Raw genomic sequence first — 14,011 nt, forward strand, 5'->3', positions numbered from 1 at the left:
GCGCTGCGGGAGCGGCTGCCCGCGGTCTCCTTGCCGCTGGGGCCTCGGCAGGAGGCGGTGGCGGAGCAGCGCTGGCTCGTCCCGCTTCGTGTCGGGAGGCCGGAGGTGGCTGCGCTGTGCCCGGGACGCTGCGCTGGGGCCGCCTCCGAGCTCCGCCGCCGCCTCACCGGGCTCCGGCCGCCGCTGCCGCCGCTGCCGGGCCCGCACAGACGCTCCGGCAATGGCGGCTCTCCTGCCCCACGGCCGCCCTGGGGGCGCCAGCGGGGCCGGGCTTGTCCCCGCTCTGCCCAATCAGCGCGCGCCAGAGCCACGAGTGACGGCAGAAGCAGCCAATCGCAGCCAGCGGCGGGCTCTGCACACGGCACGGACTCGCTTCCCTTGGGCTGAGCTCCGCCATTTCTCGTTAGCCTGGGCTGAGGAGCGGCCCCGGCGCTGGGCCCGGCCCGGGCAGGAGGCCAAGGAAGCGCCGCTGCGCTGAAGCGCCGGGAGCTCGGGGTGCCCGGGAGCTGAGGGCGCTGCGAGCTGGGGGTGAGTCCGGGATGGAGCAGGGGATGCCGGAGCGAGGCTAAAACTGTGTGACTCTCCTTCCTGTCCCGGGCGGGGAGCAGAACACACAAGGGAAGGCTCGGGGGTCTGGATGAGGGTGGGGACAGTTCAATCCTTGGTCACGGGCACAGCACACCTGACTTGGGGAAATTAATTGAATTTATTACCAAACGTATCAGAACAAGAAAATGAGAAGCAAAGTAATTCCTCCGGAAATCCATCTTCCCCCCAGCTCTCCCTCCTTCCCGGGCTTAACTTTCTGCCCCTCTCGGTCCCCCTCCCCGCCCAGAGGCACAGGGATGGGGGTCACAGTCAGGTCATGTCAGTGCCTCCCCCTGAGGGACAGGAATCCTTGTCCTGCTGCAGCCTGGGGTCCCTCGCAGGGGCCAGAGTCCCTCAGGACCAGGCTGCTCCAGCGGGGATCGCCAGGGGGATCCCCGAGTCCGGCCAGGAGCCACTTCCATGGCTCTGCAGGGGCTTCCCCCGGGCTCGGGGCCTCTCTCAGGCACCCCCTGCTCCGGCCCGGCCTCATTGCCCCCCTCACCCCCCCATGCAGCGAGTGCCCGGGCAGAGAGATGCACGATTTTCACGGGGCTGAATCTTGGAGTTTCTGAGCTTTATTGGGCTGAATGTTGGTGTTTTGTTTTGTTGTGGGGGCTGAATCTTTCTATTTTTGGGTGATATCAGATTTTTGGTGTTTTGGAAGTTTTTGATCTGTCTTTGTTAGCATTCAGGAACACACAGAATCACAGACTGATTATATGTAGGTACATTATTGAAGCGCGCAGGAACTAGGGGTATCAGCAACCCAAATCTAGCTCCATTGTCTTTGTCCAAAATGCACATATTTCTACAATTTCAGCTGAAGCAGTAATCACTATAACAACCTTATAAATATTGCTTCATTAATATTGCTTCATTAACTTTGCCCATATTGCTTCATGAGACTTAACTCATCCTTGCACGAACATGTCCGAATCTTATCTCTGGGTGGGTATCTTGGAGACCCCAAGTACCAGTTCCCATTACCGTAAACATTTCAGCTTGCTAGTCCATCCCTAATACCAAGCATTCTTGTGGCCTACCTCTACATGATTTTAAGAAACATTTTCAGAAACATTTAACCCTATAGTAACGTATTTCCCCACATTCAATGTATTTCACTTTGCTATAATAAATGTAATGCTTTCACTATATACAGTCCTTTTTCTGAGTTTATACTTGATGTTCATCTTGGAATCCACAGTTGTTGTAAGTGTTCTTACACTCTGGAGGACTTGGAGATGACAAATGCGGATGTGGATCTCTGTCCCATGTCAGTGCCTTTATTATCTTCTGGTTCCAGGATACTCTTTTCTTTATCTCTCCTTTCAGAACTGCACAGATTAACCAGATTGCTAAGAACACAATTAGTAGGATTATCAGACTCTCAAGAATAGATTTGATCCAGGAGCTCACATTCCATCCCAACCCTTCAAAAATTGTATCTAACTAAATTGTGGTGAGATCTTCCCTCTCTTTCTGTGCTTCCTGTTCTATTTGTTTTAATGGATTAATGTTGTGTTCTACATCTGCAGTTCCATTTGGGATGTGGATGCAGCAGTGATCAATTTGTCCTTTTAGGTACGCGCACACTCCGTGTTCTTTCAACAATAACATATCTAAAGCCAATCTGTTTTGCAGGGTCATTTTAGTTGTGGCTTGTAATTGTACATTTAGCTCTCTAAATCCCTCTTTGGTAACTCTTGCCAATCTTTCTACCTGACCTGTAAGTTTGTACAACATCTTTCTATTATTATAATTTGCTATTGGACCAAACAAGGATTCCAGGGCCCACTCAAATTTTACACTGCTGGAGGTTTCCTGCCATCTTTCTTCATCTTCAGATTTGTTTTCCTGAACATCTTGTCTTGTCCTTATTAGCAGAAGTTCATGTTCTCCCTCGAATGGGGACCTTTTCCAAATTGGGCATAAGGTGGGGAGGCCTAAAGTAATCTCTTTTACTTTTTCACCTCCAGGCAAATGTGTTGTCCAGGTGCCATCGCTTGCTGCCCATCCAAATTGGCCTGGACTCTGAATTGTACTTGTGCTACATATTATCTTTTGGATCACTTGTCCTGTCTTGTCATTTATTTCACCTTGTTTGTGTTTGATTCCTCTGCAGGCACATCCAATTTGCAGAGCTATCACTAGTGGTGGCATTTGTTTTATTTCTTCATCATCAGAGGTACAGTCATAGGTTTTGTTCCATACCCACCAATTCACTTTGTCTGCCTCCATTCTACTACTGGTTGCAGTGTTCCATACCCCTGGATCTGTTTCATTTTCAGAGCCTTCCCACTTAATGCACCAAGGGCTATCTGCCATAGATTGGAATTTCTGAAGCACACTCATTGACCATGCACTGTCCCAAGCTTCAGCCCGATCTTTTCCTTCCTGTCCTTCTCACTTCCACTTCAACACTGGAATCTTTTCTTTAATGACCTTTCCTATCTTTTCATTACACCATCCATAATTCCCTAATCCCCCATCCCAGCCTAGTTTTGGTTCATACTTTCCTCCATTTTCATGACAATCCCATCTAGATGAATACTTTGGCTTCACAGCATTTTCAAACACTGTCTTATTTGGGTACTCGTAATCGATTTGCAATACACAGCTCACATTTTCATTTGTATTCTTTTGTATTTCAGGAAATTTTGATGTTATAATTCTTTAATTTATTTGGTCTCCTGCTGCCTTTGGTATTGGCAGACAGGCAGTTATTTTGCTGGTGTTTTGCATGTTGGCAAAATCTTTAATCAATCTAATCATCCCATTTTCTGCCTGAATAGTATTAGAGACTTTTATCACTTGTGTTTCTGGCTGCACCCCCACATCCCTCTTCATTCTCAAATGAAGAGTTGTCAGCTGATCCTTTTGCATTTCACATCCCAAGGTAACATTGATTCCAACTGATGGCAGTGAAGGCCATGAAATAATCACCATTCCAGTCACTAGCAACCTAGACATTTGAAACAATCAAACCGCTTTATCTTCAGCTTTGTTGGCCCCACAGTTTGTGCAGTCCACAGTGCAGGGGAAACCTTCTTCACTCTGGTGTAATGTATGCAGGGATCCAGTCCAGCTCCTTTGACTGCTGTCAAGGTAGTTAACAGTACCTGATAGGGTCCATTCCACCTTTCTTTTAATGGTTCTTCCTTCCAGCTTTTAACGTACACTTCATCTCCCGGGGGGATGTCATGAACTGGATTCTCAAGAGTCAGCGGCCTATTCCACACAAGGGTGCTCCAAAGTCGAGCTTGAGCTTTTCCAAGAGACAGAACATAATTCTACACCTCTTGCTTCCCTGTAACATGTACATTTGGATTAGGTTCAGGGGATTCATATGGTTTCCCATCCAATATCTCATAAGGACTGACTGACATCCCGCTTCTAGGCTTTATCCAAATCCTCAGCAGTGCTATTGGTAAAGCTTGTGGCTGCTGCAATTTAGCCTCTTGGCATATTTTGCTGATTTGCCTCTTCAATGTCTGATTCATCCTCTCTACCTGTCCACTGGATTGGGGTCTCCATGGTGTATGGAGATCCCAAGCTATTCCCAGCAACCTACTCGCCTCCCTCACTATGGTGGCTGTGAAATGTGGGCCCCTATCTGATGATATTCCTAGAGACACCCCAAATCTTGGAATGGTTTCTTGCAGTAACCACTTGACTGTCTCCTTTGCTTGATTTGTGCGACAGGGAAGAGCTTCTGGCCATCCTGAAAATGTGTCAACCCCTACCAATAGATATTTGTATCCTCGAGTTCTTGGTAATTCTACAAAATCTACTTGCCAATAATCTCCTGATTCTCCTCCTACCTGAATTTTCCCTAATTGTGCCTGTTGTCTAGCCACTGGATTGTTCTTTAAGCAAATTTCACATTTTGACATTAATGATTTTGGATTGTTAACATCCATACTGAAATTTCACCAATGCTTCTGCACTCCAATGACATTTGTTATGTTTAATTTGTAGAACTTCTCTCATTATCGAGGGGGGTACCACTACTTGTCCCTGTGTAGTCACATACCACCCTTCTGAATTCTTCTGTGCATTCAGTGAGCGTCCCAATTTCTCATCTTTTATTGAACATTTTGGTTCTGGGGGTAAATTGAATTGAGATACATTAGTTTTTAAAGGTATCAATGCCATTGCAGTTTGTACTTCTCGAGCAGCTTGTCGGGCTGTCCAGTCTGCTTTCCGATTTCCCTCATGAATTTTGGAGTTTCCTGATTGGTGAGCTTTACAGTGCATGATTGCTACTTGCTCAGGCTTTTGTACTGCTTTTATTAATTGCAGGACTGCATCTTGATGTTTAATGTGTGTGCCTTGAGGAGACAGCAGTCCTCTTTCTTTCCACAGTGCCCTGTGTACCTGCACCACTCCAAAAGCATGTTTTGAATCAGTCCAGATATTTACTTTGTTCCCTTCACTCATCTCTAATGCCCTGGTTAAAGCAACCAGTTCTGCTCGTTGGGCAGATGTGTTTGCTGGTAAGGAACAAAGCTGGATTCAAAAGGTTAGTTGTCTTTAGTGGGACATCATCCTGCTCGGTTAGGATTACCTGGAATTTCATCATCCTGCTTGGAGATAGCCAATGGCCCCCTTTTGTTCTAAAACAGTGGTCACCATGTGTGGCACATAGACATCTGTGTGTCTACCCATCGTGAGTTTCCTGGCTTCTTGGATCAGCATCACAGTGGCTGGAACTGCCCGCAGGCATGAAGGCCATCCGGCACTCACGTTGTCAAGTTGTTTGGAAAAGCAGCCTACCAGCCTTTTCCAGCTTCCCAAATGTTGGGTCAGCACTCCCAGTGCTGGGTGTGATCTTTCATGCACAAACAGCTGAAAATCTTTGGATAGATCAGGCAATCCTAACGCTGGAGCTGTTGTCAATGCCTCCTTCAGTCTGAGGAAGGCCTCCTTCTGTGGTTTGCCCCAGGTAAGCGGTTGTGTCTTCTGGGCTTCATACAGGGGCTCTGCAATTAGTCCATAGTCCATGATCCACAGGTGGCACCGCTCTGTCATCCCAAGGAAAACTCACAGCTCATGCAGGTTCTGGGGTACTGGAATGGCACAAATAGCTTGAATACGATTAGTACCCAGCTTACATTGCCCTTGTGAGATTTCACACCCCAGGTAAATCACAGTCTGCTGGGCAATTTGTGCCTTTCCTTTAGACACTTTATGTCCTCCCATTCCCAGCTGATTTAAAATTTCAATTGTTACCTTTCTGCAGGTTGTTTTCTGTAGCTGTCAGTATATCATCAACATACTGTAACAGCAGGTATTGCTCCCTCAGAACTTGCCCGTTTTCGGTCCAAATCTCCAGCTCCTTCGCCAGCTGGCTTCCAAATAGGGTTGGACTGTTCTTGTATCCTTGTGGGAGTCGTGTCCAGGTGAGCTGAGTTTTCCTTCCATTGTCTGGATTTTCCCATTCAAAGGCAAACAGTTTCCTACTTTCTTTGTCAAGGGGTATGCAGAAAAAGGCATCTTTTAAATCAATTACAGTAAACCATTTTTATTTCTCTTTCACAGATGTCAACAATGTGTAAGGATTAGCTACCACTGGGTAAATATCTTTAGTTATTCCATTTATTGCTCTCAAATCCTGTACTAGTCTGTACTCACTATTTGGTTTCTTCCCTGGAAATATTGGTGTATTAAATTCTGATTCACATTCTTCTGAAATTTGGTACTTCAAAAACTTTTCAATAATCTTTACTATTCCTTGCTGTGCTTCTGGCTTTATGGGATCCTGTTTAACCTGGACAGCTTTTGCTCCTTCTTTTCATTCTACATGTACTGGTTGTGCCAACTTAGATTTTCCTGGTATGTCTGTTTCCCATACAGAGGGAATTACTGCATCCTCTGCTTCCCGAGGGATAGTAGGGACTGGTTTTTCTTTTATCATTAAGATTTGTCCTGTCTTTGATTCAGGTATTTTCATTAAAAGCTCCCCATTTTTAAAAGTTATCACTGCATCAAGTTTTGCTAATGAATCTCATCCTCAAAGTGGAATTGGACACTCAGGCATATCTAAAAATTCATGTGTTAACACTTTGTTTCCAAAGCACAAATCCAGGGGTTGCAGGAATGGTCAATTCTCTTCCTTCCCTGTGTCTCCAACTATTGTTGCTGTTTTGTCTCCAGTTTGCCCTTTTAGATCATTTAGCACAGAATATGTAGCCCCCGTATCCACCAGAAATTTTACTTCTTTATCTCCCAATTGTATAGTTACTAAAGGTTCTTGTATTGGTTTTTGTTCTGATTCTAGTCAGCTGCTGTATTCCCCCAGCACCATTAATTTGGAAGCATCTTGATTCTGATTGAACTGATTGCCCTGGTTAAACCAATTTGGGCATTCATTTTTCCAGTGCCCCTCTTGTCTACAATAATCACATTGATTTAACCCCAGTCTTGGCAAAACCCATCCCCCTCGTCCTCTGCCAAGTCCGCCCCTCCCCAGTCCACGACCACCTCTGCCGCATCCTCTGAAACCTGGATTCTCTCTTCCTTGGATCACTGCCAAAAGATTTTGCTGCTGCTTTTTACTAGCTTCCTTTTCCCTGTTATTGTATACTTTCCAAGCCACTTCAAGTAATTGATTCAAATTCCTTGAATCTTCTCCTTCTAACTTCTACAATTTTCTCCTAATATCATCCTGCGACTGCCCAAGAAAAATGAACACAAGCTGAACATTCGCTTGTTCTGTTTCTAGTTGAAGACCTGTGTACTTTCTTGCTGCCTCCTTAAGCCTTTCCAAAAATGCAGCAGGGGATTCTTTCTTTTCCTGTCTTATCTCATACAATTTAGACCAATTCATAGCCTGTTGAGGCTTTTGCAGGTGTGCTTAGCTTACAGCCTCTTTACAGAGCATGCTGACCCTAACAGTGAGCTGCCAAAGAAAACAAAGTGATAAATATTCCTGCTTGTTGAGCAAGAACAAGGATCAAACAAAGGTCTGCAAGCATCTAGTAGTTTGCTTTAAGATAAGGGTAGTAACGTGTTTAGAGAAGAATGAAAACAGTGCTATAAACTAGAGCTATAAGTTTGTATTCTATTTTTAGATGCTTGGCAAAAACTATATAAGTAATGCAAGAGCAAAAAATAAAGGTCTCAGTTCCACATCACATTGGTGTGCTGTCTGATTCTTGCCTTAAGATTTGACTTAACAATAGCCTTAGGTACAGCATTCCGAACCCCTGTCTGGAGCCACTCTTGATATCTCTTCAGCCTCCGCATGTCCCCAAAGGCATTGGGATCCCACCCTGGATCCTCGGTTGGAAAGTTCTCATCTAAAGTCGCCATCACCAGCCCAGTTCTGAGATCTTCTCTCACCTTCTCCTTGGCTGCTCTAAGCACCATCTCTTTCTCAGTAGAGTCCATTAAATTCTCCAGTATTACTTGTATATCATCCCAGTCTGGATTCTGAGTTTTCATAATCACTTTTACCACCCCTGCTACTTTATCAGGATTTTCTCTCTAAGTTCCAGCTGATTGTTTCCAAATTATCAGGTCTGCAGGTGAAAAAGGAACTTCCACAAACACCAGCCCTTCTACTCCTACTCCTTGTCTCAAGGGGGCAATCACAGTCCGCCTTTGTCTGCCCAAATCTTTTCCCATTCTATCCAGAACCGGAGCAAGCTGTGACCGAGTCCTATGGGATACCGGTGTCGCTGATTTATTATCATCACCCCGCTACTGCTATCTTCCTCCCCAGCATTTTTCACATTTCCTTGTATCACAGGTAGATTTTGATCATCTCCTGGAGAAGAAGGATCAGGTGAAGGCGGTAGAGGAGGATAAAGAGGGCAAGGTGAAGTGGGATTAGGCGAGATAGGGTTAGGTGAAATAGGATTGGGTGAAGCGGAGGCAGACAAAACAAAATCGGGTTCTTTTGGTTCTGCTGAAACCACTTGTAAATCAAAATCCATCTCTTTCCCCTGAAGCAAACTTTCTTTTAATGCCAGGTGCTCTAAAGAACTTTTTCCTTTTACACAAACCTCACATTTGTCACTCACACGTGCCTTAACTGCCATCAATCCACACTCAGCCTGCCATTCTGGCTTGTCTCGCAAATAGGAAAACAAATCAACGTACGGAACTTCATCCCACTTTCCCTCTGGCTTACAGAACAACATCAACTGTAAAATGGTGTTGTACTGCAAAGATCCATTTCTCGGCCACTTTTCCCCACTGTCCAGGTCATATCCTGGCCACCATGTATTACAATAATCAATCAACTTTACGTAAATCTTGCCCAAAGTTTCCCTGTTTCCAATGTGCTAATAAGCACCCCAAAGGAGAAGTACGTGGTATGGGGGCATTGCCACCTCAAATCCCTTTAAGCTTCTCCATGTTACAGTTACAATGCACCACACACCACTGCTGCCCAACCTGCAACGCTTTCACACTTGTCTGACAGACGGCGCCTGGGCAACACCAGGAATTCCTCCAGCCCAACCGTGCAAAGCTTTCGCTGCGTCTTCTCGGCAGGCACCAGAGCAGAGCGAAAAGCTCCTTACCTCTCTCAGAGGGACGTTGTGAGTGGCGGAGACGGTCGCGGCCGGATGGGCTCCCCGAGAATCCCTCGGTGCCGGCTGGAGCGTGATCGGGTCGTGAGCTCATTCAGCAGCACTCACAGGGTCTCATCTGGGTCACCAAAATGTTAGAGTTCAGGAACACACATAATCACAGACTGATTATATGCAGGTGCTTTATTGAAGTGTGCAGGAACTAGGGGTATCAGCAACCCAAATCTAGCTCCATCGTCTTTGTCCAAAGTGCACATATTTCTACAATTTCAGCTGTCGCAGTAATCACTATAACAACCTTATCAATATTGCTTCATTAATTTTGCTTCATTAACTTTATCTATATTGCTTCATGAGAGTTAGCTCATCCTTGTACAAATATGTACGAATCTTATCTCTGGGTGGGTATCTTGGAGACCCCAAGTACCAGTTCCCGTTACTGTAAACATTTCAGCTTGCTAGACCATCCCTGATACCAAACATTCTTGTGGCCTACCTCTACATGATTTTAAGAAACATTTTCATAAACATTTAACTCCATAGTAACATCTTGATGTTTGGAGGATGTTTGGGCTGAATCTTGGTGTTTTAGAGATTCTTACAGACTCAAGATGCCCAGTGACTTTCTGAGATGAACTTGGGCAAGGAGGAATCCTCACCCCAAGGCGCTCTCCTCTTGTTTTTTCCCCAAGCCAGGATTTTCATTCCCACATCGTTGCCAGATGGAAGAGGAGGAAAAGCCCCAGAGATCCCGCACGAGGAGGGTCTGCAAACCCAGTCCAGGGAGCTGCAAGGAGGAAAGATCCCCCCAGTGCCAGGAGGGCAGCCGGAGATCCAGGCGGAGCTCAGTGCAGGGGGAGAAGTCCCACAAGTGTTTGGAATGTGGGAAGAGCTTCAGAAAGAGCTACCACCTGATCCGACACCAGGTGATCCACACTGGGGAAAAGCCCTATGAGTGTGGAGAATGTGGGAAGAGCTTCAGCCACAGCTACAGCCTCATGCGGCACCAAATGATCCACACTGGGGAAAAGCCCTACGAGTGTGGGGAATGTGGGGATAGGTTCAGCTGCAGCTCCAACCTAAGGACACACCAGAGCATCCACACTGGGGAAAAGCCCTACAAGTGTGGGGAATGTGGGAAGAGGTTCAGGTACAGCTCCAACCTGAGGAATCACCAGAGGAGCCACACAGGGGAATGGCCCTACACCTGCTTGAAATGTGGGAAGAGCTTTGGATGGAGCTGTGAGCTGAGAAAACACCAGGTCATCCACACTGGGGAGAGGCCCTACGAGTGTCCCGAGTGTGGGAAGAGGTTTCAGCGCAGCTCCACTCTCATCAGACATGAGCGGATTCACACAGACGAGAGGCCCTTCCGCTGCCCCGACTGCGGGATGAGCTTCAACCGCAACTCCACTTTTGTCAGGCACCAGCGCATCCACAGTGGGGAGAGGCCCTACGAGTGTCCTGAGTGTGGGAAGAGCTTCTCACAGAGATCTAACTTGACCCAACACCAACAGAGGCACCAGTAAGGGAAGCCCTGCGAGTGCCCCGAGTGCAGGAAGAGCTTCGTGCGCTGCTCCAGCTCCATCCCCCATGGGAGGATCGGCGTTGGATGATCCCCAGTGACCCCCGTTGGGCAGAGCCCTGGTGATCCGTGGTCCTGGTGATCCGTGTTGGGAAGACACCTGGCTGGGAGGCTCCACATCTTCACGGCTCCCTGTGGGCACCTGGATGAACACCAGGGCAGGAACATCCATTGAGACGCAGACCAATAGTGGGAATTCCTTTGGGAGAGCAGATTTGTTGACTTTCAATCCCAGAAAACTGTTAAAGCTAATGGAACTCACCAGCCCTATTTGTTACACATCAACACCTCTCCTTCCTTTTCTGGAATTTGACACAAACTTATAGTCAGTAAGTTCTGCAAGTGCTCTTGCTGCGTGAGGCCACATTGTGTCTTTCATTTAGCAATTAATGAAGCAAACACAAATTGCCTACTGAGACCCTTCTGCTCCCTCCCAAATCACTACTCAAGAACAAGCCTCAGGCACATGCCCATAGTCCCTCTCTGCCAGCAGCTCCGAGCTGCATTGCACAGTGCTTGCTGTGTCCCAGAGAGCACAAAGCAGGCTGGCCTGGTGCCCCTGAATATTTCTGCAAAACCCTCTGCATTTCACACCTTTGCTCTGGCTCAGTGCAGAGCTCCAGGATTGCAGGCACTTGGTCCCAGAGCTGTGTGAGGCACTGGCTCATGCAGATGTGCCCTGACTTGCTGTCACTGCCTCACGCTGGCCTGGGTTCCCCTGGCAGAAATGCCGTGCCTGAAGGACACTGCCCTGTGCTGGAGCCTGCGGAGCAGCCCGGCTCCCTCCCCCTGTGCCCAGAGTGCTGCACACACTGCTGACCATTGCCAGGAGTTCCAGGGCAGGCGGCAGAAGAGCAGGAATGGTCAGGCAGGGCACCAGCCCTGGGCTGCTCTTTGCCTTTCTCTCCTCCTGTGCAGACTCCAGACAGCCCATGGCACCAGTGTGTGCTGTGCCCAGCATGGCGCCGCTTCCCCTCAGGAGCAGCCAGCTGCCAGCTTGGCTCTGAGAGCGGAGGATTTGCCTGGTGCCAGCAAGAGGCAGCCAGGGCCAGGCTGCTGCCTCTTGCAGCTCCAAGGGCCTCCTTCCAGCCTGCCTCTGCCGAGGCTCAGGCTTCTCCGGGCTCTGCCAGGGCTCTGCTGGGGCTCCAGCCTGGCCAAGGCCGGGCCCGCTCTCACCTCACAGTCGCTGACAGCTCTGCACCACAGGAGACCTTGCACAGCATCCTCACTGCTCTTTCTGCTTTCTCTCTTCAGCCAGACTCTCCTCCAGCCAAAGAGATTGCACTTAGGGATACAAATCCAAGTGGCAGGAACCCAAATGTTCTCGAGTCACATCTGCACAGCCTGCATCTGCACAGGATGTTTGCGTTGCACCGCTCCTCCTTTGGTTTTTCCTGCAAATGCCATTGCTGTTTCTGCCTCAAATAGAAATGCCAGAGCTGGGCAAAACTTGGCCAGTTGGCCATATTCCAAAGGCAGTGTGGCCTGGAGAGGATGAATGAAGAGGAGCCTTCCCCCCTTACAAACTGTACCAAAGACGCCATCAATGTCACTTTCCACCTTGTCCTGGGGTGACTTTATGATACTGGTATCCCCAGTCGCCTGGTTTATGTTGCATATTAAGTTCTGTACCTTTAAGACTGGCTCTGAGAGTGAAGGGGAGAAGAAGAAGCGCGCACTTTGTGTTGAAATAAAACATCACTCCCCTGTATCCTGCTCCTGGACTGTGGTGTCTGCAGCACGGACAGACAGCAGGACAGAGCTTCTCTTTGGCTTTTAGTTAGTTTTAGCTAGCTGAGGCAGAGGAGTTCCCTGGACTTTTTTTTCCTTTTTTCTTGGATCTTTGCAAACCTGCTCTGGACTGAAAAACACCCTGACAAACCCCGGGAGCTCACGCCTGTGGCCCACCGGGGCCTGGGCCTCGGCACTATCCAGTGCCGGAGGGACTGATAAGAACCTGAGTGGGCTGAGCTATACCACATGAAATCCATCCATCTTCCTGGATTTACCATTTCATCGAACAGTGAGAGGTTTTATTGTTTAATATTATTCAATTTCTTTTAAATAAACAGGTTTTTTCCACTTCTGTCCAAAGAAATCTCTTTTTTTCCTGAACTAGTTGTGGGGAGGGATCGTTTGAATTTTGCTTTCCTGGGGGAACCCCATTTAGAGGTTCTCTCCCAAATTTGCCCCAAACTAAGACAAATACAGTTCTTGGTGCCCAACACATGGGTTGAGAAAGTGGAAAAACCTTTACTAATTATTAATTGTATTTTGGTTGTACTTATTATGTATTGGGATAAAGCATTCAGTAGCCATGTTGTTGGAATGTATAATGTCTCTAGGGATGGAGGCCTTCATGTGGATCTGGTCCCTAGACTTTTTTGAGGTTTTAATACCTTTCTTTTGCCTTTTTTACAGTAGAGGGGCACGGATTAGAATGGTTATTGTGCTGGGCTCAGTGATAATGATTTATAGGAAGTTCATAAAAGTACTGAAGTTTCTGCCAGGTATGTTTGGTTCTGGGTGCATAGCCATAACCAGGAGCACACCAGTAACGACTCTTCTTCTATATTTTTTCATTGCATTGGTCAGATATATATTCATAACATTTATACATAATCAAACATTGCTTTGAACTCATTTACATGTTGCAGGAATTCTTCACCTTGGTTTGACCCCTGACCTGCCTTTTTAGAGTAGGAGCAGTAATCGTGGATTGTTGTTGAGGGTTGTGTGTCACTCCCTCACAACGGCCCCGTTCCGTGCTTGCAGCAGGAGACAGGTACTGATAGCCCAAGGGTCAGTGGCACGGGTCCTTATCACATCTGTTCCTTAAATGTTATCTGACCGTGCAGACAGTTTTAGCTACTTCCACAAGTACTTTAAATCACCATCAGCTATTTCAGAAATATATGAGTTATTCTCATTATTGTCAGTTAGTTACAAAAATAAAAGCATTTGTTGTGATACCACAGCTACTTCTGCCAAAGTTAACATTATATTGCACAACACATAACATACATCTTAATATTTTGTAAAAGCCAAAACTATAATATATGTTTATCACACTGTTCACAAACTAAAATATCATCCATAAATGATGTCCTGAGAATATGAGCTACACAGGGGCCAGGGCATGGGCCACAAAAAACTGACAAATTCTACTATATCAAAAGCAGTTAAAAGTGATTACAAACTGTGCTATATCAAAATCATTGTGATTATAATAATTTGCAAAAGCCAACACATAATAGCAAAGGCCAACAACAACATAGTTATTTATCACAAACACAGG

General features: G+C 46.9%; 2 protein-coding genes and 1 pseudogene across 2 annotated transcripts in view; 2 read left to right on the forward strand and 1 right to left on the reverse strand.

Moving 5' to 3' along the window:
- Window positions 1-14,011, forward strand: part of LOC131588627 (zinc finger protein 239-like) — a 369,862-nt gene that overhangs the window by 334,613 nt on the left and 21,238 nt on the right. The gene's annotated exons all lie outside the window — the stretch shown is intronic.
- The window catches only part of LOC131588585 (zinc finger protein 239-like), a 143,900-nt gene that overhangs the window by 68,685 nt on the left and 61,204 nt on the right, over window positions 1-14,011 (reverse strand). The window lies entirely within an intron of this gene.
- On the forward strand, window positions 9,851-12,691 carry LOC131588461 (zinc finger protein 239-like; annotated as a pseudogene).

This window comes from Poecile atricapillus, chromosome 26 (assembly GCF_030490865.1).
Source record: "Poecile atricapillus isolate bPoeAtr1 chromosome 26, bPoeAtr1.hap1, whole genome shotgun sequence".
Classification (NCBI taxonomy): Eukaryota; Metazoa; Chordata; class Aves; order Passeriformes; family Paridae; genus Poecile; species Poecile atricapillus.